Raw genomic sequence first — 21,951 nt, forward strand, 5'->3', positions numbered from 1 at the left:
CTGCTTGCAAGCCTGTGCAATAGAAGTGGATTATCGGCTGCAGAGCACAGAGCAGCGTTGAGACTATAGGATGCACTGGCAGTCAGAAAAGAGGGAGGAATCGCCCCGCAGGAGGAAACCTGGAAGTAAGAGAGGCTAGTATGATGGAGTGGGTTGGAGGGGGGAGTAGTAATCGGATCACCAAATAACTAGTAAATGTCCCTGAGATGGTCACATGACGGCCCCAGGGATATGGGTATATATACATTTTTGATAACTACCGTATTTTTCGGACTATCAGACGCACTTTTTTTCCCCCAAATTTGGGGGGAAAAGAAGGGTGCGTCTTATAGGCCGAATGTGGCGCCTGGCATCCGCTGTAATAGAGAGGCGGAAGCCGGCAAGGGATAGACGCCATTACAGGTGCCGGGGCCTGAGACATCGCTGCCCTGCCCTGCATGAAGCCAGCAGCGGGAGGAGTGATGCTATTCCGCTCTTCCGTTCCCCGCCGCTGGCTTCAGGCAGGGCAGCGATGTCTCAGGCCCCGGCGTCTATCCCTCCCCGGCATCCGCCTCTCTAGTACAGCGGATGCCGGGTCTGCAGTCAGTATCAGCGGCCCCTTCTCCCCCGGGGCCGGTCCCCACCGGCCCCGTACTTGTAGAGTTGCAGGCTGGCTCCTGCGCGGCGATATCGCAGGAGCCGACCTGTTCGGGTGACAGCCGGGAGCCTAATGAGGCTCCCCGGCCTGTCACTGCTGTATTAGTATTGCGGCTGGTCTCTATGACCAGCCGTAATACTAATAGACAGAATGTCCCATAGACGGCAATACAGTTGTATTGCCGTCTATGGGACTTGCGATCAAGTGACCGCAGGTTCAAGCCCCGGGGGGGGGGGAATAAAATAGTAAAAAAAAAAAAAAAAAAAAAAAAAAAGCTTTAAAAATATATAATAAAAATATGAAATAAATAAAAGTTCTAAATCACCTCCTGTCCCTAGAATATATATATAAAAGTAGAAAATCATATATCATAAACCACCGTTTTTTTTTTCAATAAAAGGTGATCTAGCAATAGATATTCCCCAAAATGGTATAACTAAAAAGTACTTCTGGCCCCGCAAAAAAAAACACTCTATGCGTCCCCGTACAGCTGCAGGGTCACCTGTCAATGTGGCCTTGCAGCTGTTGCAAAACTACAACTCCCATATATTAAATATTTTACCAGTTTTTGCTTCAAAAATTTTTTTCCCTATTTTCCTCCTCTAAAACCTAGGTGCGTCTTATAGTCCGAAAAATACGGTATGTTATTTAGAATGCAGGCGGGTATTTAGATTCGTGTAGGGAGTAATTTTTATCCCACACAACACTTTAGGTTAAAAAAAGGAACTGTCTCCATTTATCACAAAAATATATGATAAAAATAAAATTAGTATCACCACATCTGTAAAAATCAAAACTTGTAAAACATTACATTACTTAAAGGGCATCTGTTATCCTTGCTGAATTCTGATTACAAGCTACTGACTAAGATGTTGGCGCGGAGACTTAATACGGCGATTCTAGATTTGATCCATCTGGATCAAACCGGCTTCATGCCCGGTAAGTCCACATCCGACAACCTCAGACGTGTCCAGGTGGTGACCCAGATTGGCTCGGGGTCTCAGGAGGATTGGGCAGTGGCCTCTTTAGATGTCGAATGGCCTTTCCTTCTACAAGAGAAGCCAGAAGAGGCGGAGTTGCTGCAGAAGAAGGAGGCGGCGCAGGAAAGAGCTCTCGGGCAGCAATGGGGATGCGCTCATCAGCCTTTCAGCGCTAGTAATAAAGAAAAACCGCTCAAACCCAACCAAAATGAAAATGGAATGGAAACATACTTGTATAGGCTGCTTCGGAAAGATCCTTGACTGAAGAGGATACAACGTACATCAAAGAAATAAGATATCCAGCGCCAAAAAAACTTAATAAAACTTCACTTTTACTAGTCCATGTTTAAAAAAGAATTACAAAATGGATCCAATGTGCAATGCAGAACAGCTTACGCGTTTCGGGGCTATGTTATGCCCCTTACTCATAGCTTAACAACATACAACTAACAACAACTTTATATAGGCTATCAGCCCCACCCATAAAGCAGAAGTTAACTCTTCATATGCCATATAATGAATACAAGATAAACTATGTTATCAAAATCTTGAAAGGGTTCATATTCACATAAACACCAAATTGACATCACCTATGGCATAAACATAAGGCAACCCATTGAAAAAACAATGAAAAAACAAGTAGTATAAGTATTGGGGAACTTACCCCTAAGATGATATACGTCCACAATGATTCTTGTACATGGCAAAAACAATGCAGGACTTCCGCCAATACGCATGATCACGTGACGCGCTCACGTGATAGGCAATCACATGACGCGTCACGTGGTATGCTGGTCATACATGTAAATTCATCATATGTGTCGCGTAATGCATTAATCATACATGCATATTCATCAATGCAAGGGATAATATTGTTATTAACTAGTTTGTGTACACAATAGATATAAGCTCATGATAGTATTAATAAATCAATGCTAAATCTTGTTTGATATTGAGCCCTTCCGGAACTCTGGTATTAAGCTTCCAGATCCAGAAAGCCTCTTGTCTAAACAGAAGCTTTCTGCGATCACCGCCTCTCCTGGGTGTGGGAACAAAATCAATTGCATAATATAAAAAAGATGTTATATCTGCCTTATGTTCTGTAGCAAAGTGACGTGACACATTTGACATGTTGTCTGTTGGATTCTTTAACCCCTTAAGGACCAGGCCATTTTTTGGTTTCGCATTTTCGTTTTTCCCTCCTCACTAAAGATGAGCGAACAGTGTTCTATCGAACTCATGTTCGATCGGATATTAGGCTGTTCGGCATGTTCGAATCGAATCGAACACCGCGTGGTAAAGTGCGCCATTACTCGATTCCCCTCCCACCTTCCCTGGCGCCTTTTTTGCTCCAATAACAGCGCAGGGTAGGTGGGACAGGAACTACGACACCGGTGACGTTGAAAAAAGTAGGCAAAACCCATTGGCTGCCGAAAACATGTGACCTCTAATTTAAAAGAACAGCGCCGCCCAGCTTCGCGTCATTCTGAGCTTGCAATTCACCGAGGACGGAGGTTTCCGTCCAGCTAGCTAGGGCTTAGATTCTGGGTAGGCAGGGACAGGCTAGGATAGGAAGGAGAAGACAACCAACAGCTCTTGTAAGAGCTAAATTCCAGGGAGAAGCTTGTCAGTGTAACGTGGCACTGACGGGCTCAATCGCCGCAACCCAGCTTTCCCAGGATCCTGAATGGAATACACTGTCAGTGTATTCCCGTATACCCGATATATACCCCGATACCCGTTCCAACGGTGTGCCCCCCCACCTTCACCCCAGAAATACCCTGCAAGTCCCCTAGCAATAGAATTGGGGCTATATACACCCACAATTTTTACTACTGGTATACAGTGCCATTGTCTGACTGGGAATTCAAAGAATATATTGGGAATACAAATACCCTCATTTCTTGCTACTGCCATATAGTGCCAGTTTCTGACTGGTAATTCAAAGAATATATTGGGGTTACGTGCACCCACAATTTTTACTACTGGTATACAGTGCCATTGTCTGAATGGGAATTCAAAGAATATATTGGGAATACAAATACCCTCATTTCTTGCTACTGCCATACAGTGCCAGTGTCTGACTGGTAATTCAAAGAATATATTGGGGTTACGTGCACCCACAATTTTTACTACTGGTATACAGTGCCATTGTCTGACTGGGAATTCAAAGAATATATTGGGAATACAAATACCCTCATTTCTTGCTACTGCCATATAGTGCCAGTGTCTGACTGGGAATTCAAAGAATATATTGGGGTTACGTGCACCCACAATTTTTACTACTGGTATACAGTGCCATTGTCTGACTGGGAATTCAAAGAGTATATTGGGAATACAAATACCCTCATTTCTTGCTACTGCCATATAGTGCCAGTGTCTGACTGGGAATTCAAAGAATATATTGGGGTTACGTGCACCCACAATTTTTACTACTGGTATACAGTGCCATTGTCTGACTGGGAATTCAAAGAATATATTGGGAATATAAATACCCTCATTTCTTGCTACTGCCATATAGTGCCAGTTTCTGACTGGTAATTCAAAGAATATATTGGGGTTACGTGCACCCACAATTTTTACTACTGGTATACAGTGCCATTGTCTGACTGGGAATTCAAAGAGTATATTGGGAATACAAATACCCTCATTTCTTGCTACTGCCATATAGTGCCAGTTTCTGACTGGTAATTCAAAGAATATATTGGGGTTACGTGCACCCACAATTTTTACTACTGGTATACAGTGCCATTGTCTGACTGGGAATTCAAAGAATATATTGGGAATACAAATACCCTCATTTCTTGCTACTGCCATATAGTGCCAGTGTCTGACTGGGAATTCAAAGAATATATTGGGGTTACGTGCACCCACAATTTTTACTACTGGTATACAGTGCCATTGTCTGACTGGGAATTCAAAGAGTATATTGGGAATACAAATACCCTCATTTCTTGCTACTGCCATATAGTGCCAGTTTCTGACTGGTAATTCAAAGAATATATTGGGGTTACGTGCACCCACAATTTTTACTACTGGTATACAGTGCCATTGTCTGACTGGGAATTCAAAGAGTATATTGGGAATACAAATACCCTCATTTCTTGCTACTGCCATATAGTGCCAGTTTCTGACTGGTAATTCAAAGAATATATTGGGGTTACGTGCACCCACAATTTTTACTACTGGTATACAGTGCCATTGTCTGACTGGGAATTCAAAGAATATATTGGGGTTATAAATACCCTCATTTCTTGCTACTGCCATATAGTGCCAGTTTCTGACTGGTAATTCAAAGAATATATTGGGGTTACGTGCACCCACAATTTTTACTACTGGTATACAGTGCCATTGTCTGACTGGGAATTCAAAGAGTATATTGGGAATACAAATACCCTCATTTCTTGCTACTGCCATATAGTGCCAGTGTCTGACTGGGAATTCAAAGAATATATTGGGGTTACGTGCACCCACAATTTTTACTACTGGTATACAGTGCCATTGTCTGACTGGGAATTCAAAGAGTATATTGGGAATACAAATACCCTCATTTCTTGCTACTGCCATATAGTGCCAGTTTCTGACTGGTAATTCAAAGAATATATTGGGGTTACGTGCACCCACAATTTTTACTACTGGTATACAGTGCCATTGTCTGACTGGGAATTCAAAGAGTATATTGGGAATACAAATACCCTCATTTCTTGCTACTGCCATATAGTGCCAGTTTCTGACTGGTAATTCAAAGAATATATTGGGGTTACGTGCACCCACAATTTTTACTACTGGTATACAGTGCCATTGTCTGACTGGGAATTCAAAGAATATATTGGGAATATAAATACCCTCATTTCTTGCTACTGCCATATAGTGCCAGTTTCTGACTGGTAATTCAAAGAATATATTGGGGTTACGTGCACCCACAATTTTTACTACTGGTATACAGTGCCATTGTCTGACTGGGAATTCAAAGAGTATATTGGGAATACAAATACCCTCATTTCTTGCTACTGCCATATAGTGCCAGTTTCTGACTGGTAATTCAAAGAATATATTGGGGTTACGTGCACCCACAATTTTTACTACTGGTATACAGTGCCATTGTCTGACTGGGAATTCAAAGAATATATTGGGAATACAAATACCCTCATTTCTTGCTACTGCCATATAGTGCCAGTGTCTGACTGGGAATTCAAAGAATATATTGGGGTTACGTGCACCCACAATTTTTACTACTGGTATACAGTGCCATTGTCTGACTGGGAATTCAAAGAGTATATTGGGAATACAAATACCCTCATTTCTTGCTACTGCCATATAGTGCCAGTTTCTGTCTGGTAATTCAAAGAATATATTGGGGTTACGTGCACCCACAATTTTTACTACTGGTATACAGTGCCATTGTCTGACTGGGAATTCAAAGAGTATATTGGGAATACAAATACCCTCATTTCTTGCTACTGCCATATAGTGCCAGTTTCTGACTGGTAATTCAAAGAATATATTGGGGTTACGTGCACCCACAATTTTTACTACTGGTATACAGTGCCATTGTCTGACTGGGAATTCAAAGAATATATTGGGGTTATAAATACCCTCATTTCTTGCTACTGCCATATAGTGCCAGTTTCTGACTGGTAATTCAAAGAATATATTGGGGTTACGTGCACCCACAATTTTTACTACTGGTATACAGTGCCATTGTCTGACTGGGAATTCAAAGAGTATATTGGGAATACAAATACCCTCATTTCTTGCTACTGCCATATAGTGCCAGTGTCTGACTGGGAATTCAAAGAATATATTGGGGTTACGTGCACCCACAATTTTTACTACTGGTATACAGTGCCATTGTCTGACTGGGAATTCAAAGAATATATTGGGAATACAAATACCCTCATTTCTTGCTACTGCCATATAGTGCCAGTGTCTGACTGGGAATTCAAAGAATATATTGGGGTTACGTGCACCCACAATTTTTACTACTGGTATACAGTGCCATTGTCTGACTGGGAATTCAAAGAGTATATTGGGAATACAAATACCCTCATTTCTTGCTACTGCCATATAGTGCCAGTTTCTGACTGGTAATTCAAAGAATATATTGGGGTTACGTGCACCCACAATTTTTACTACTGGTATACAGTGCCATTGTCTGACTGGGAATTCAAAGAGTATATTGGGAATACAAATACCCTCATTTCTTGCTACTGCCATATAGTGCCAGTTTCTGACTGGTAATTCAAAGAATATATTGGGGTTACGTGCACCCACAATTTTTACTACTGGTATACAGTGCCATTGTCTGACTGGGAATTCAAAGAATATATTGGGGTTATAAATACCCTCATTTCTTGCTACTGCCATATAGTGCCAGTTTCTGACTGGTAATTCAAAGAATATATTGGGGTTACGTGCACCCACAATTTTTACTACTGGTATACAGTGCCATTGTCTGACTGGGAATTCAAAGAGTATATTGGGAATACAAATACCCTCATTTCTTGCTACTGCCATATAGTGCCAGTGTCTGACTGGGAATTCAAAGAATATATTGGGGTTACGTGCACCCACAATTTTTACTACTGGTATACAGTGCCATTGTCTGACTGGGAATTCAAAGAGTATATTGGGAATACAAATACCCTCATTTCTTGCTACTGCCATATAGTGCCAGTTTCTGACTGGTAATTCAAAGAATATATTGGGGTTACGTGCACCCACAATTTTTACTACTGGTATACAGTGCCATTGTCTGACTGGGAATTCAAAGAGTATATTGGGAATACAAATACCCTCATTTCTTGCTACTGCCATATAGTGCCAGTTTCTGACTGGTAATTCAAAGAATATATTGGGGTTACGTGCACCCACAATTTTTACTACTGGTATACAGTGCCATTGTCTGACTGGGAATTCAAAGAATATATTGGGAATATAAATACCCTCATTTCTTGCTACTGCCATATAGTGCCAGTTTCTGACTGGTAATTCAAAGAATATATTGGGGTTACGTGCACCCACAATTTTTACTACTGGTATACAGTGCCATTGTCTGACTGGGAATTCAAAGAGTATATTGGGAATACAAATACCCTCATTTCTTGCTACTGCCATATAGTGCCAGTTTCTGACTGGTAATTCAAAGAATATATTGGGGTTACGTGCACCCACAATTTTTACTACTGGTATACAGTGCCATTGTCTGACTGGGAATTCAAAGAATATATTGGGAATACAAATACCCTCATTTCTTGCTACTGCCATATAGTGCCAGTGTCTGACTGGGAATTCAAAGAATATATTGGGGTTACGTGCACCCACAATTTTTACTACTGGTATACAGTGCCATTGTCTGACTGGGAATTCAAAGAGTATATTGGGAATACAAATACCCTCATTTCTTGCTACTGCCATATAGTGCCAGTTTCTGACTGGTAATTCAAAGAATATATTGGGGTTACGTGCACCCACAATTTTTACTACTGGTATACAGTGCCATTGTCTGACTGGGAATTCAAAGAATATATTGGGGTTATAAATACCCTCATTTCTTGCTACTGCCATATAGTGCCAGTTTCTGACTGGTAATTCAAAGAATATATTGGGGTTACGTGCACCCACAATTTTTACTACTGGTATACAGTGCCATTGTCTGACTGGGAATTCAAAGAGTATATTGGGAATACAAATACCCTCATTTCTTGCTACTGCCATATAGTGCCAGTGTCTGACTGGGAATTCAAAGAATATATTGGGGTTACGTGCACCCACAATTTTTACTACTGGTATACAGTGCCATTGTCTGACTGGGAATTCAAAGAATATATTGGGAATATAAATACCCTCATTTCTTGCTACTGCCATATAGTGCCAGTTTCTGACTGGTAATTCAAAGAATATATTGGGGTTACGTGCACCCACAATTTTTACTACTGGTATACAGTGCCATTGTCTGACTGGGAATTCAAAGAGTATATTGGGAATACAAATACCCTCATTTCTTGCTACTGCCATATAGTGCCAGTTTCTGACTGGTAATTCAAAGAATATATTGGGGTTACGTGCACCCACAATTTTTACTACTGGTATACAGTGCCATTGTCTGACTGGGAATTCAAAGAATATATTGGGAATACAAATACCCTCATTTCTTGCTACTGCCATATAGTGCCAGTGTCTGACTGGGAATTCAAAGAATATATTGGAGTTACGTGCACCCACAATTTTTACTACTGGTATACAGTGCCATTGTCTGACTGGGAATTCAAAGAGTATATTGGGAATACAAATACCCTCATTTCTTGCTACTGCCATATAGTGCCAGTTTCTGACTGGTAATTCAAAGAATATATTGGGGTTACGTGCACCCACAATTTTTACTACTGGTATACAGTGCCATTGTCTGACTGGGAATTCAAAGAGTATATTGGGAATACAAATACCCTCATTTCTTGCTACTGCCATATAGTGCCAGTTTCTGACTGGTAATTCAAAGAATATATTGGGGTTACGTGCACCCACAATTTTTACTACTGGTATACAGTGCCATTGTCTGACTGGGAATTCAAAGAATATATTGGGAATATAAATACCCTCATTTCTTGCTACTGCCATATAGTGCCAGTTTCTGACTGGTAATTCAAAGAATATATTGGGGTTACGTGCACCCACAATTTTTACTACTGGTATACAGTGCCATTGTCTGACTGGGAATTCAAAGAGTATATTGGGAATACAAATACCCTCATTTCTTGCTACTGCCATATAGTGCCAGTGTCTGACTGGGAATTCAAAGAATATATTGGGGTTACGTGCACCCACAATTTTTACTACTGGTATACAGTGCCATTGTCTGACTGGGAATTCAAAGAGTATATTGGGAATACAAATACCCTCATTTCTTGCTACTGCCATATAGTGCCAGTTTCTGACTGGTAATTCAAAGAATATATTGGGGTTACGTGCACCCACAATTTTTACTACTGGTATACAGTGCCATTGTCTGACTGGGAATTCAAAGAGTATATTGGGAATACAAATACCCTCATTTCTTGCTACTGCCATATAGTGCCAGTGTCTGACTGGGAATTCAAAGAATATATTGGGGTTACGTGCACCCACAATTTTTACTACTGGTATACAGTGCCAATTTCTAACTAGGAATTCAAAATGCGCAAGGCTCCCGGAAAGGGACGTGGACGAGGCCGTGGGCGAGGTCGGGGGAATGGTTCTGGGGAGCAAGGTAGCAGTGAAGCCACAGGGCGTCCCGTGCCTACTCCTGTGGGGCAGCAAGCATTGCGCCACTCCACAGTGCCAGGGTTGCTTGCCACATTAACTAAACTGCAGGGTACAAACCTTAGTAGGCCCGAGAACCAGGAACAGGTCTTGCAATGGCTGTCAGAGAACGCTTACAGCACATTGTCCAGCAGCCAGTCAGACTCTGCCTCCTCTCCTCCTATTACCCAACAGTCTTGTCTTCCTTCCTCCCAAAATTCCGAAGCTTTACAGAACAATAACCCAAACTGTCCCTGCTCCCCAGAGCTGTTCTCCGCTCCTTTCATTGTCCCTCAACCTGCCTCTCCACGTCACGATTCCACGAACCTAACAGAGGAGCATCTGTGTCCAGATGCTCAAACACTAGAGTCTCCTCCATCTCCGTTCGATTTGGTGGTGGATGACCAGCAACCCACCCTCATCGACGATGATGTGACGCAGTTGCCGTCAGGGCATCCAGTTGACCGGCGCATTGTGCGGGAGGAGGAGATGAGACAGGAGTTGGAAGAGGAAGTGGTGGATGATGAGGACACTGACCCGACCTGGACAGGGGGGATGTCAAGCGGGGAAAGTAGTGTGGATGTTGAGGCAGGTGCAGCACCAAAAAGGGTAGCTAGAGGCAGAGGTCAGCAGCTTAGGCGAAGCCAGGCCACACCCGGAATCTCCCAAGATGTTCCAGTTCGTACCCAGCCCCGAAAAACTCCCACCTCGAGGGCACGTTTCTCGAAGGTGTGGAGTTTTTTCAAGGAATGCGCCGAGGACAGATATAGTGTTGTCTGCACAATTTGCCTCTCGAAATTGATTAGGGGCTCTGAGAAGAGCAACCTGTCCACCACTTCAATGCGCCGTCATTTGGAATCCAAGCACTGGAATCAGTGGCAGGCAGCAACGGCAGGACAAAGGCCGCCTGCCGTTCACGCCACTGCCTCTGCCACTGCCTCTGCCACTGCCACTGCTGACTGTGCTGGCGATGCACTCCAGAGGACGAGCCAGGACACCACTTCATCTGCCTCCGCCACTTTGTTGACTTCTACCTCATCCTCCCCTGGTCCTGTCTTATCTCCTTCTCCTGCACCATCAAAGGCACCATCAGGCGTTTCTTTACAACAACCCACTATCTCTCAGACATTGGAGCGGCGGCAGAAATACACTGCTAACCACCCACACGCGCAAGCCTTGAACGCCAACATCGCTAAACTGCTGGCCCAGGAGATGTTGGCGTTCCGGCTTGTTGAAACTCCCGCCTTCCTGGACCTGATGGCAACTGCGGCACCTCGCTATGCCGTCCCTAGCCGTCACTACTTCTCCCGGTGTGCCGTCCCCGCCTTGCACCAGCACGTGTCACTCAACATCAGGCGGGCCCTTAGTTCCGCGCTTTGCACAAAGGTCCACTTGACCACCGACGCGTGGACAAGTGCATGCGGACAGGGACGCTACATTTCACTGACGGCACACTGGGTGAATGTAGTTGAGGCTGGGACTGCTTCCCAAACTGGCCCGGTGTACCTCGTCTCCCCGCCTAACATTCCTGGCAGGGACACGAGAAGAACACCCCCCTCCTCCTCCTCCTCTACCGCCTCCTCCTCCGCCACCGCCTCCTCCTCCGCCACCGCCTCCTCCTCCGCTGTTAGATTGACCCCAGCTACGAGTTGGAAACGTTGCAGCACTGGCGTTGGTAGACGTCAGCAGGCTGTGCTGAAGCTGATCAGCTTGGGGGACAGACAGCACACTGCCTCCGAGGTGAGGGATGCCCTCCTCGATGAGACGGCAATATGGTTTGAGCCGCTGCACCTGGGCCCAGGCATGGTCGTTTGTGATAACGGCCGGAACCTGGTAGCAGCTCTGGAGCTTGCCGGACTCCAACATGTTCCATGCCTGGCCCACGTCTTCAACCTAGTGGTGCAACGTTTCCTAAAGAGCTACCCCAATGTTCCAGAGCTACTGGTGAAAGTGCGGCGCATGTGCGCCCACTTTCGCAAGTCGACAGTAGCCGCTGCTAGCTTAAAATCTCTCCAGCAACGCCTGCATGTGCCACAACACCGGCTTTTGTGCGACGTCCCCACACGCTGGAACTCAACGTTTCAGATGTTGAATAGAGTGGTTGAGCAGCAGAGACCTTTGATGGAATACCAGCTACAAAACCCTAGGGTGCCACAAAGTCAGCTGCCTCAGTTTCACATCCATGAGTGGCCATGGATGAGAGACCTTTGTGACATCCTACGGGTCTTTGAGGAGTCCACAAGGAGGGTGAGCTCTGAGGATGCGATGGTGAGCCTTACAATCCCGCTCTTGTGTGTTCTGAGAGAATCCCTGATTGACATCAGGGATAACTCAGATCACACAGAGGAGTTAGGGATAGCATCCGATCCGTCACAGCTGGAGAGTAGGTCCACACATCTGTCCGCTTCACTGCGTTTAATGGAGGAGGAGGAGGAGGAGGAGGAGGAAGAAGAGTTGTCCGATGATGTGATGGTGATACAGGAGGCTTCCGGGCAACTTCGAATCGTCCCATTGTTGCAGCGCGGATGGGTAGACATGGAGGATGAGGAGGAAATGGAGATTGAACTTTCCGGTGGGGCCAGAGGAGTCATGCCAACTAACACTGTGGCAGACATGGCTGAGTTCATGTTGGGGTGCTTTACAACCGACAAGCGTATTGTCAAAATCATGGAGGACAACCAGTACTGGATCTTTGCTATCCTTGACCCCCGGTATAAAAACAACATCTCGTCTTTTATTCCGGTAGAGGGGAGGGCCAATCGCATCAATGCTTGCCACAGGCAATTGGTGCAGAATATGATGGAGATGTTTCCAGCATGTGACGTTGGCGGCAGGGAGGGCAGTTCCTCCAGTAGGCAACCAAGTTCTCACCGGTCCACACAAACGAGGGGCACACTGTCTAAGGTCTGGGACACCTTGATGGCACCCCCTCGCCAAAGTGCCGCCACGGAGGGTCCTAGTGTCACCAGGCGTGAGAAGTATAGGCGCATGTTGCGGGAATACCTTTCCGACCACAGCCCTGTCCTCTCCGACCCCTCTGCGCCCTACACGTATTGGGTGTCGAAGTTGGACCTGTGGCTTGAACTTGCCCTATATGCCTTGGAGGTGCTGTCCTGTCCTGCCGCCAGCGTCCTATCTGAGAGGGTGTTCAGTGCAGCCGGTGGCATCATCACTGACAAGCGCACCCGTCTGTCAGCTGAGAGTGCCGACCGGCTCACTTTGATAAAAATGAACCACCACTGGGTAGAGCCGTCATTTTTGTGCCCACCTGTGTAAAGCACCCCAACATGAAACTCCATGTCTGTACTCAACCTCTCCAATTCCTCCGCATCCTCATACTCATCCACCATAAGCGTTGCACAATTCTGCTAATACTAGGCTCCCTCCAACATGATTTCCCCCAACTCTGCTGGTTAGAGGCTCCCTCCACCCTGATTTCCACCAACTCTGCTGGTTAGAGGCTCCCTCCACCCTGCTTTCCCACAACTCTGCTGGTTAGAGGCTCCTTCCACCATGAATTTGCCCAAACTGGGCTGTTTAGAGGCTCCCTCCACCATGAATTGGTCCAAACTGGGCTGGTTAGAGGCTCCCTCCACCATTAATTGGTCCAAACTGGGCTGGTTAGAGGCTCCCTCCACCATTAATTGGTCCAAACTGGGCTGGTTAGAGGCTCCCTCCACCATGAATTTGCCCAAACTGGGCTGTTTAGAGGCTCCCTCCACCATGAATTTGCCCAAACTGGGCTGGTTAGAGGCTCCCTCCACCATGAATTGGTCCAAACGGGTTTTTAGAGGCTCCCTTCACCATGAATTGGTCCAAACTTGGCTTGTTAGAGGCTCCCTCCACCATGAATTGGTCCAAACTGGGTTTTTTAGAGGCTCCCTCCACCATGAATTGGTCCAAACTTGGCTGTTTAGAGGCTCCCTCCACCATGAATTGGTCCAAACTGGGGTGGTTAGAGGCTCCCTCCACCATTAATTGGTCCAAACTGGGCTGGTTAGAGGCTCCCTCCACCATTAATTGGTCCAAACTGGGCTGGTTAGAGGCTCCCTCCACCATGAATTTGCCCAAACTGGGCTGTTTAGAGGCTCCCTCCACCATGAATTTGCCCAAACTGGGCTGGTTAGAGGCTCCCTCCACCATGAATTGGTCCAAACGGGTTTTTAGAGGCTCCCTTCACCATGAATTGGTCCAAACTTGGCTGTTTAGAGGCTCCCTCCACCATGAATTGGTCCAAACTGGGGTGGTTAGAGGCTCCCTCCACCATTAATTGGTCCAAACTGGGCTGGTTAGAGGCTCCCTCCACCATTAATTGGTCCAAACTGGGCTGGTTAGAGGCTCCCTCCACCATTAATTGGTCCAAACTGGGCTGGTTAGAGGCTCCCTCCACCATGAATTTGCCCAAACTGGGCTGTTTAGAGGCTCCCTCCACCATGAATTTGCCCAAACTGGGCTGGTTAGAGGCTCCCTCCACCATGAATTGGTCCAAACTGGGGTTTTTAGAGGCTCCCTCCACCATGAATTGGTCCAAACTTGGCTGTTTAGAGGCTCCCTCCACCATTAATTGGTCCAAACTGGGCTGGTTAGAGGCTCCCTCCACCATTAATTGGTCCAAACTGGGCTGGTTAGAGGCTCCCTCCACCATGAATTTGCCCAAACTGGGCTGTTTAGAGGCTCCCTCCACCATGAATTTGCCCAAACTGGGCTGGTTAGAGGCTCCCTCCACCATGAATTGGTCCAAACGGGTTTTTAGAGGCTCCCTTCACCATGAATTGGTCCAAACTTGGCTGTTTAGAGGCTCCCTCCACCATGAATTGGTCCAAACTGGGGTGGTTAGAGGCTCCCTCCACCATTAATTGGTCCAAACTGGGCTGGTTAGAGGCTCCCTCCACCATTAATTGGTCCAAACTGGGCTGGTTAGAGGCTCCCTCCACCATTAATTGGTCCAAACTGGGCTGGTTAGAGGCTCCCTCCACCATGAATTTGCCCAAACTGGGCTGTTTAGAGGCTCCCTCCACCATGAATTTGCCCAAACTGGGCTGGTTAGAGGCTCCCTCCACCATGAATTGGTCCAAACTGGGGTTTTTAGAGGCTCCCTCCACCATGAATTGGTCCAAACTTGGCTGTTTAGAGGCTCCCTCCACCATTAATTGGTCCAAACTGGGCTGTTTAGAGGCTCCCTCCACCATGAATTTGCCCAAACTGGGCTGGTTAGAGGCTCCCTCCACCATGAATTGGTCCAAACTGGGGTTTTTAGAGGCTCCCTCCACCATGAATTGGTCCAAACTTGGCTGTTTAGAGGCTCCCTCCACCATTAATTGGTCCAAACTGGGCTGGTTAGAGGCTCCCTCCACCATTAATTGGTCCAAACTGGGCTGGTTAGAGGCTCCCTCCACCATGAATTTGCCCAAACTGGGCTGTTTAGAGGCTCCCTCCACCATGAATTTGCCCAAACTGGGCTGGTTAGAGGCTCCCTCCACCATGAATTGGTCCAAACGGGTTTTTAGAGGCTCCCTTCACCATGAATTGGTCCAAACTTGGCTGTTTAGAGGCTCCCTCCACCATGAATTGGTCCAAACTGGGGTGGTTAGAGGCTCCCTCCACCATGAATTGGTCCAAACTGGGCTGGTTAGATGCTCCCTCCACCATTAATTGGTCCAAACTGGGCTGGTTAGAGGCTCCCTCCACCATGAATTGGTCCAAACTGGGTTTTTTAGAGGCTCCCTCCACCATGAATTTGCCCAAACTGGGCTGGTTAGAGGCTCCCTCCACCATGAATTGGTCCAAACTGGGGTTTTTAGAGGCTCCCTCCACCATGAATTTGCCCAAACTCTGCTGGTTAGAGGCTCAATCCACCCTGATTTTCAAAACAAATGTTGGTGCCAACCTCAACTTACTACAAGGGCCAAATTCACTGCTGGTGACAAGCTCTCCTCACTGCAAGTGCCAAATACACATGTTTCAAGGTGTTTTCCTACTGTCAGAGAGGTGGTATTGAGTGTGTAAAGTGTGTAGTTGTTAGGCTGTGATGTTGGGGTAATAGAGGGTCTTTGGTGTGTTAGATGCCCCCAGACATGCTTCCCCTGCTGTCCCAGTGTCATTCCAGAGGTGTTGGCATCATTTCCTGGGGTGTCATAGTGGACTTGGTGACCCTCCAGACACGGATTTGGGTTTCCCCCTTAACGAGTATCTGTTCCCCATAGACTATAATGGGGTTCGAAACCCGTTCGAACACACGAACATTGAGCGGCTGTTCGAATCGAATTTCGAACCTCGAACATTTTAGTGTTCGCTCATCTCTACTCCTCACATTTCAAGAGCCATAACTTTTTCATTTTTCAGTTCACAGAGTCACATGATAGCTTATTGTTTGCGGGACAAATTGTACTTTGTAATGGCACCATTCAATATGCTGTGCAATGTACTGGGAAGCTGGAAAAAAAATCAGAATGAGGCGCAATTGGAGAAAAAATGCATTTGCGCCATTTTCTTATGGGTTTAATTTTTACAGCATTCACTGTTTGGTACAAATGACATGTTACTTGTGTTCTACGTGTCAGTACAAACGCGGTGATACCAAATTTATATAGTATTTGAAATTTTTTGATACTTTTAAAAAAATGATAAACTTTGCAAAATAGAAAAAAAAATTTGTGTCATCATGTTCTAACACCTGTAACTTTTTCATATTTCCATGTATGGAGCTGGTTGTGGTGTCTTTTTATGCGGGACAAGATGACGTTTCTATTGATACCATTTGGGGAAAGATCCGATGGTTTGATCACTTTTTATTCAATTTTTTATAGGAGGCAAAGTGTTGAAAAAAACGCTTTTTGGCTGTTTTTATTTTTTTTGCCGCTACGCCGTTCGCAGTACGGGATAAATGTTTTAATATTCTAATAGTTCAGGCATTTTGGAGCGCAGGGATACCTAATATGTTTATGTTTAATGTTCTTTAATTACTTTTATAGCTGATCTAGGGAAAGGGGGGTGATTTGAACTTTTATATTTTTTTTATTTTTTTAATACTTTTAAAAACTTTTTTTTTTCTTCTGTTACATTTATGATCAGACCCCTTAGGTACCTTGAAACCTAGGGAGTCTGATCGCTCATACTATTCACTGCAATACTACAGTATTGCAGTGAATAGGAAAATCGCAGCACTTCTATTAGACGATGCCTCTGGCATCGTCTAATAGCTCTAGTGCAGAGACAAGCCTGGAAGCCTTCAATAGGCTTCCGGCTGTCATAGCAACCGATCACCGCCCTCATGTGACGTTCAGGAGGGCGGCGATCGGCAAAACATGGCGGCGCCCATGCCTCCGGCGCCGTTTACACACTGCGGTCACGTTTGACCGCAGTGTGTAAAGGGTTAACAGCAGCGATCAGCTCGGGCACCGACCGCTGCTGTTAGTGGCAGGTCCTGGCTGTATTATACAGCCGGCATCTGCCGTGTATGGAGCGAGCTCAGCGTGTGAGCTCGCTCCATACATCCCCATGCGACCCATGACGTACAGTTACGTCAAGGGTCGCTAAGGGGTTAAACAGTCCGCCAGGTGTTCCGATATCCTAGTTTTTACCTGGCGGATTGTGCAACCTACATAAAGAAGGTTGCACTTCGTACATTCAATAATGTAGACAACATGAGTGCTATTGCAATTCAAAAAATTCTTAATGTTAAATAGCGATTTATTTTCGGAAGGTCCAAATGTTTTAGTTTTTTTGCAAAATTTACAAACCGCACATCTAACAAGTGCACATTTGTAAAAGCCTGTAATATCGAGCCAAGTGGAATCCTGGCCATTATTTGAGGTATATAGGCTAGGGGATAGATGATCTGACAATGATTTGCCACGACTAGACACAAATCTTACCCCCGATTGTAGGATCTCTTTAACTGTGGGGTCAGTTTCCAATATTGGTAAATTTCTTTTAATTACTTGGACAACCTGATTAAATTGGGGGCTATAAGGAGTAGAGAAATATGGTAAAGATTTTCCTTTGTTTTTAGATGTTGACTTATCTTGTAAAAGTAATTTACGATCTTTACTGGAAACAATACACTCAGCTCTCTTTAAGGTCCAAGTGGGATATCCACGATCTTTTAGTCTTTTTAATGTGATTTTGGATTGTTCTTTAAAATCTGCATCATCTGAACACGCTCGTTTGGTGCGGAATAGTTCCCCTACCGGCACAGACTTAATGGTATGGGATGGATGGCAACTAGAGGCCAATAATGTGGTGTTACCTGCGGTAGACTTGCGGTACAGTGATGTCTGCACAGAGGCCGTGGCAGCGTTGCCTATGAGCTCCAGATCTAAAAAACAAATTCTATTAGGATGAGAATTGTGTGTAAAACTCAAATTAAAGTCATTTAAATTAACGTAATCCAAAAACATTGGTATGGGCGCTACATCGCCCCTCCAAATGATGAGGATATCATCGATGTAGCGCCCATACCAATGCATAAAAGAAAAATAAGGATTGGAATTTGGAAAAATGAAAAGTTCCTCCCACCTCTCCATATAGATGTTAGCAAGCGAGGGGGAGAAAGGGGAGCCCATGGGGGCCCCACATATCTGTAGAAAAAATTGTGAATCAAACATAAAATAATTATGTTTCAACAAAAAATCAGTCACCTGTAAAATATATTCACAAAGATCTGGAGTATACGCACTATAATGATACAGGTGGTATGCCAACGCCGCCACAGCCCAATCGTGCGGAATGCTGGAATATAATGAAGTGACATCACATGATACCCATGAGTCAGAACTGCCCCAAGAAAATTCAGAAAACATTTTTAACAATTCCTTTGAGTCTTTTATGAAGCCTGGGATTCTACGCACTAGTGGCTGGAGTAAATTATCCAGCCACGTGCCCATTTTCTCACTGAAGGAATTAATCCCAGCAATAATGGGTCGTAAAGGAGGTGGAAAAATTTGTTTATGTGTCTTGGGCAGCCCATGAAATATGGGAATCGTTGGAAATTTATTCATTAAATGTTGACTTTTAGTCTCAGGAATAACACCAATATTAACACCTTCTTTAATTAGATCCTCCAAGGCTATTACAAAGTCATGAGTAGGATCACCCTCTAGTTTTCTGTAAGTTCTAGTGTCATTTAGTAGGGACATGCAAGACTCTCTGTAGTCACATGAATTCATTATAACCACCTTCCCCCCTTTGTCTGACATTTTAATTACTAATTGTTTGTTTGCCTTAAGTTGTTGTAATGCTTGTATTTCCAACTTAGATAAATTATGTTTTGTATCCTTTGAGTCCAAAGATTTTTTAAGGATGTTTAAATCTTTTTCCACATTAGTTTGAAATAGGTTAAAAATGGGACTACGTGATTTTAAAGGATAGAAGGAAGGGTTGTTAGTCAAAACATTAGTAGTGTGTAAATTCTTAACAGGATCTATTTCATTATGATAGGCTAAATCCATAAGCTGTAATAATGTAGCCTGTTCATTGAATTGAAGACCCATAAACTCATTATGTTCAATGTCGGTTGTATTTTGAAGATCAGACTCATAATCGATGTCTATATTGTCATGTGTACCAAAAAAATGTTTTTTTACCGTTATAAGGCGGACAAATTTGTTAACATCCAACAAAGTGCGAAAAATGTCAAAGTTGGATGTAGGGACAAACTTGAGACCCCTGGACAGTAACCTAAGCTGATCATATGTTAGAGAAAAAGTTGAAAGGTTAATAACATCATTAAATTCATGCAGTACTGGCATGGAGTCTAAGGTCCTCTCGGTATTAAGTCCATCCAGCATTGACATCCTTTCAGTATCAAGTCCATCCGACATTGGTATTGGGACTAGGGTCTTTTCCGGTAGGACCGAGTGTAGTATCTCCTTTCTAAGCCTGTGTTTGATGCCGGCTCGGCGGCCCCGTTTTTTGACTTATGCCATGATCCTGTGGAGCTGCCAGATGTAGATCCATTATATTCAAATGTACCGTCCGAGGATATGTCGCTTCTCCGAGAGAAGGAACCGTCCGATTCTCTGTCACTGGAAAAAGACACTTTACGTTTAAATTCTCTTAATGGTGGACGGTTTTTTAAAATTGATCTTGGTCTAAAAAACCGTTTTTTTTGATACACGAAACCTGTGGAATAATCATCACAATCGCGTGAAAACTTCTTCTTTTTTGTAGTCATGATCTGTGACTCCAATTTTTCCACATTTTTAGAAATAACCAGACTGGTGTCCTTGTAAAATTATGAAGATGTTATGGGTTCAAGTTGTTGTATAGTCTCTTGGATTTCCTTCTTAACATCAACAATCTTTTTATGTTCATATTCAACAATTAAAGTCATTAACTTAATGGAGCAATCTGAAAGAATTCCATTCCAGTTTTATTACAGCTTATGGATTTAGCCTATCATAATGAAATAGATCCTGTTAAGAATTTACACACTACTAATGTTTTGACTAACAACCCTTCCTTCTATCCTTTAAAATCACGTAGTCCCATTTTTAACCTATTTCAAACTAATGTGGAAAAAGATTTAAACATCCTTAAAAAATCTTTGGACTCAAAGGATACAAAACATAATTTATCTAAGTTGGAAATACAAGCATTACAACAACTTAAGGCAAACAAACAATTAGTAATTAAAATGTCAGACAAAGGGGGGAAGGTGGTTATAATGAATTCATGTGACTACAGAGAGTCTTGCATGTCCCTACTAAATGACTAGAACTTACAGAAAACTAGAGGGTGATCCTACTCATGACTTTGTAATAGCCTTGGAGGATCTAATTAAAGAAGGTGTTAATATTGGTGTTATTCCTGAGACTAAAAGTCAACATTTAATGAATAAATTTCCAACGATTCCCATATTTCATGGGCTGCCCAAGACACATAAACAAATTTTTCCACCTCCTTTACGACCCATTATTGCTGGGATTAATTCCTTCAGTGAGAAAATGGGCACGTGGCTGGATAATTTACTCCAGCCACTAGTGCGTAGAATCCCAGGCTTCATAAAAGACTCAAAGGAATTGTTAAAAATGTTTTCTGAATTTTCTTGGGGCAGTTCTGACTCATGGGTATCATGTGATGTCACTTCATTATATTCCAGCATTCCGCACGATCGGGCTGTGGCGGCGTTGGCATACCACCTGTATCGTTATAGTGCGTATACTCCAGATCTTTGTGAATATATTTTACAGGTGACTGATTTTTTGTTGAAACATAATTATTTTATGTTTGATTCACAATTTTTTCTACAGATATGTGGGGCCCCCATGGGCTCCCCTTTCTCCCCCTCGCTTGCTAACATCTATATGGTGAGGTGGGAGGAACTTTTCATTTTTCCAAATTCCAATCCTTATTTTTCTTTTATGCATTGGTATGGGCGCTACATCGATGATATCCTCATCATTTGGAGGGGCGATGTAGCGCCCATACCAATGTTTTTGGAGTACGTTAATTTAAATGACTTTAATTTGAGTTTTACACACAATTCTCATCCTAATAGAATTTGTTTTTTAGATCTGGAGCTCATAGGCAACGCTGCCACGGCCTCTGTGCAGACATCACTGTACCGCAAGTCTACCGCAGGTAACACCACATTATTGGCCTCTAGTTGCCATCCATCCCATACCATTAAGTCTGTGCCGGTAGGGGAACTATTCCGCACCAAACGAGCGTGTTCAGATGATGCAGATTTTAAAGAACAATCCAAAATCACATTAAAAAGACTAAAAGATCGTGGATATCCCACTTGGACCTTAAAGAGAGCTGAGTGTATTGTTTCCAGTAAAGATCGTAAATTACTTTTACAAGATAAGTCAACATCTAAAAACAAAGGAAAATCTTTACCATATTTCTCTACTCCTTATAGCCCCCAATTTAATCAGGTTGTCCAAGTAATTAAAAGAAATTTACCAATATTGGAAACTGACCCCACAGTTAAAGAGATCCTACAATCGGGGGTAAGATTTGTGTCTAGTCGTGGCAAATCATTGTCAGATCATCTATCCCCTAGCCTATATACCTCAAATAATGGCCAGGATTCCACTTGGCTCGATATTA

At 43.9% G+C, this 21,951-nt stretch overlaps 1 protein-coding gene across 1 annotated transcript in view; it reads right to left on the minus strand.

Moving 5' to 3' along the window:
* Window positions 1–21,951, minus strand: part of MEI1 (meiotic double-stranded break formation protein 1) — a 268,519-nt gene that overhangs the window by 233,519 nt on the left and 13,049 nt on the right. The window lies entirely within an intron of this gene.

Source organism: Leptodactylus fuscus, chromosome 9 (assembly GCF_031893055.1).
Source record: "Leptodactylus fuscus isolate aLepFus1 chromosome 9, aLepFus1.hap2, whole genome shotgun sequence".
NCBI lineage: Eukaryota > Metazoa > Chordata > Amphibia > Anura > Leptodactylidae > Leptodactylus > Leptodactylus fuscus.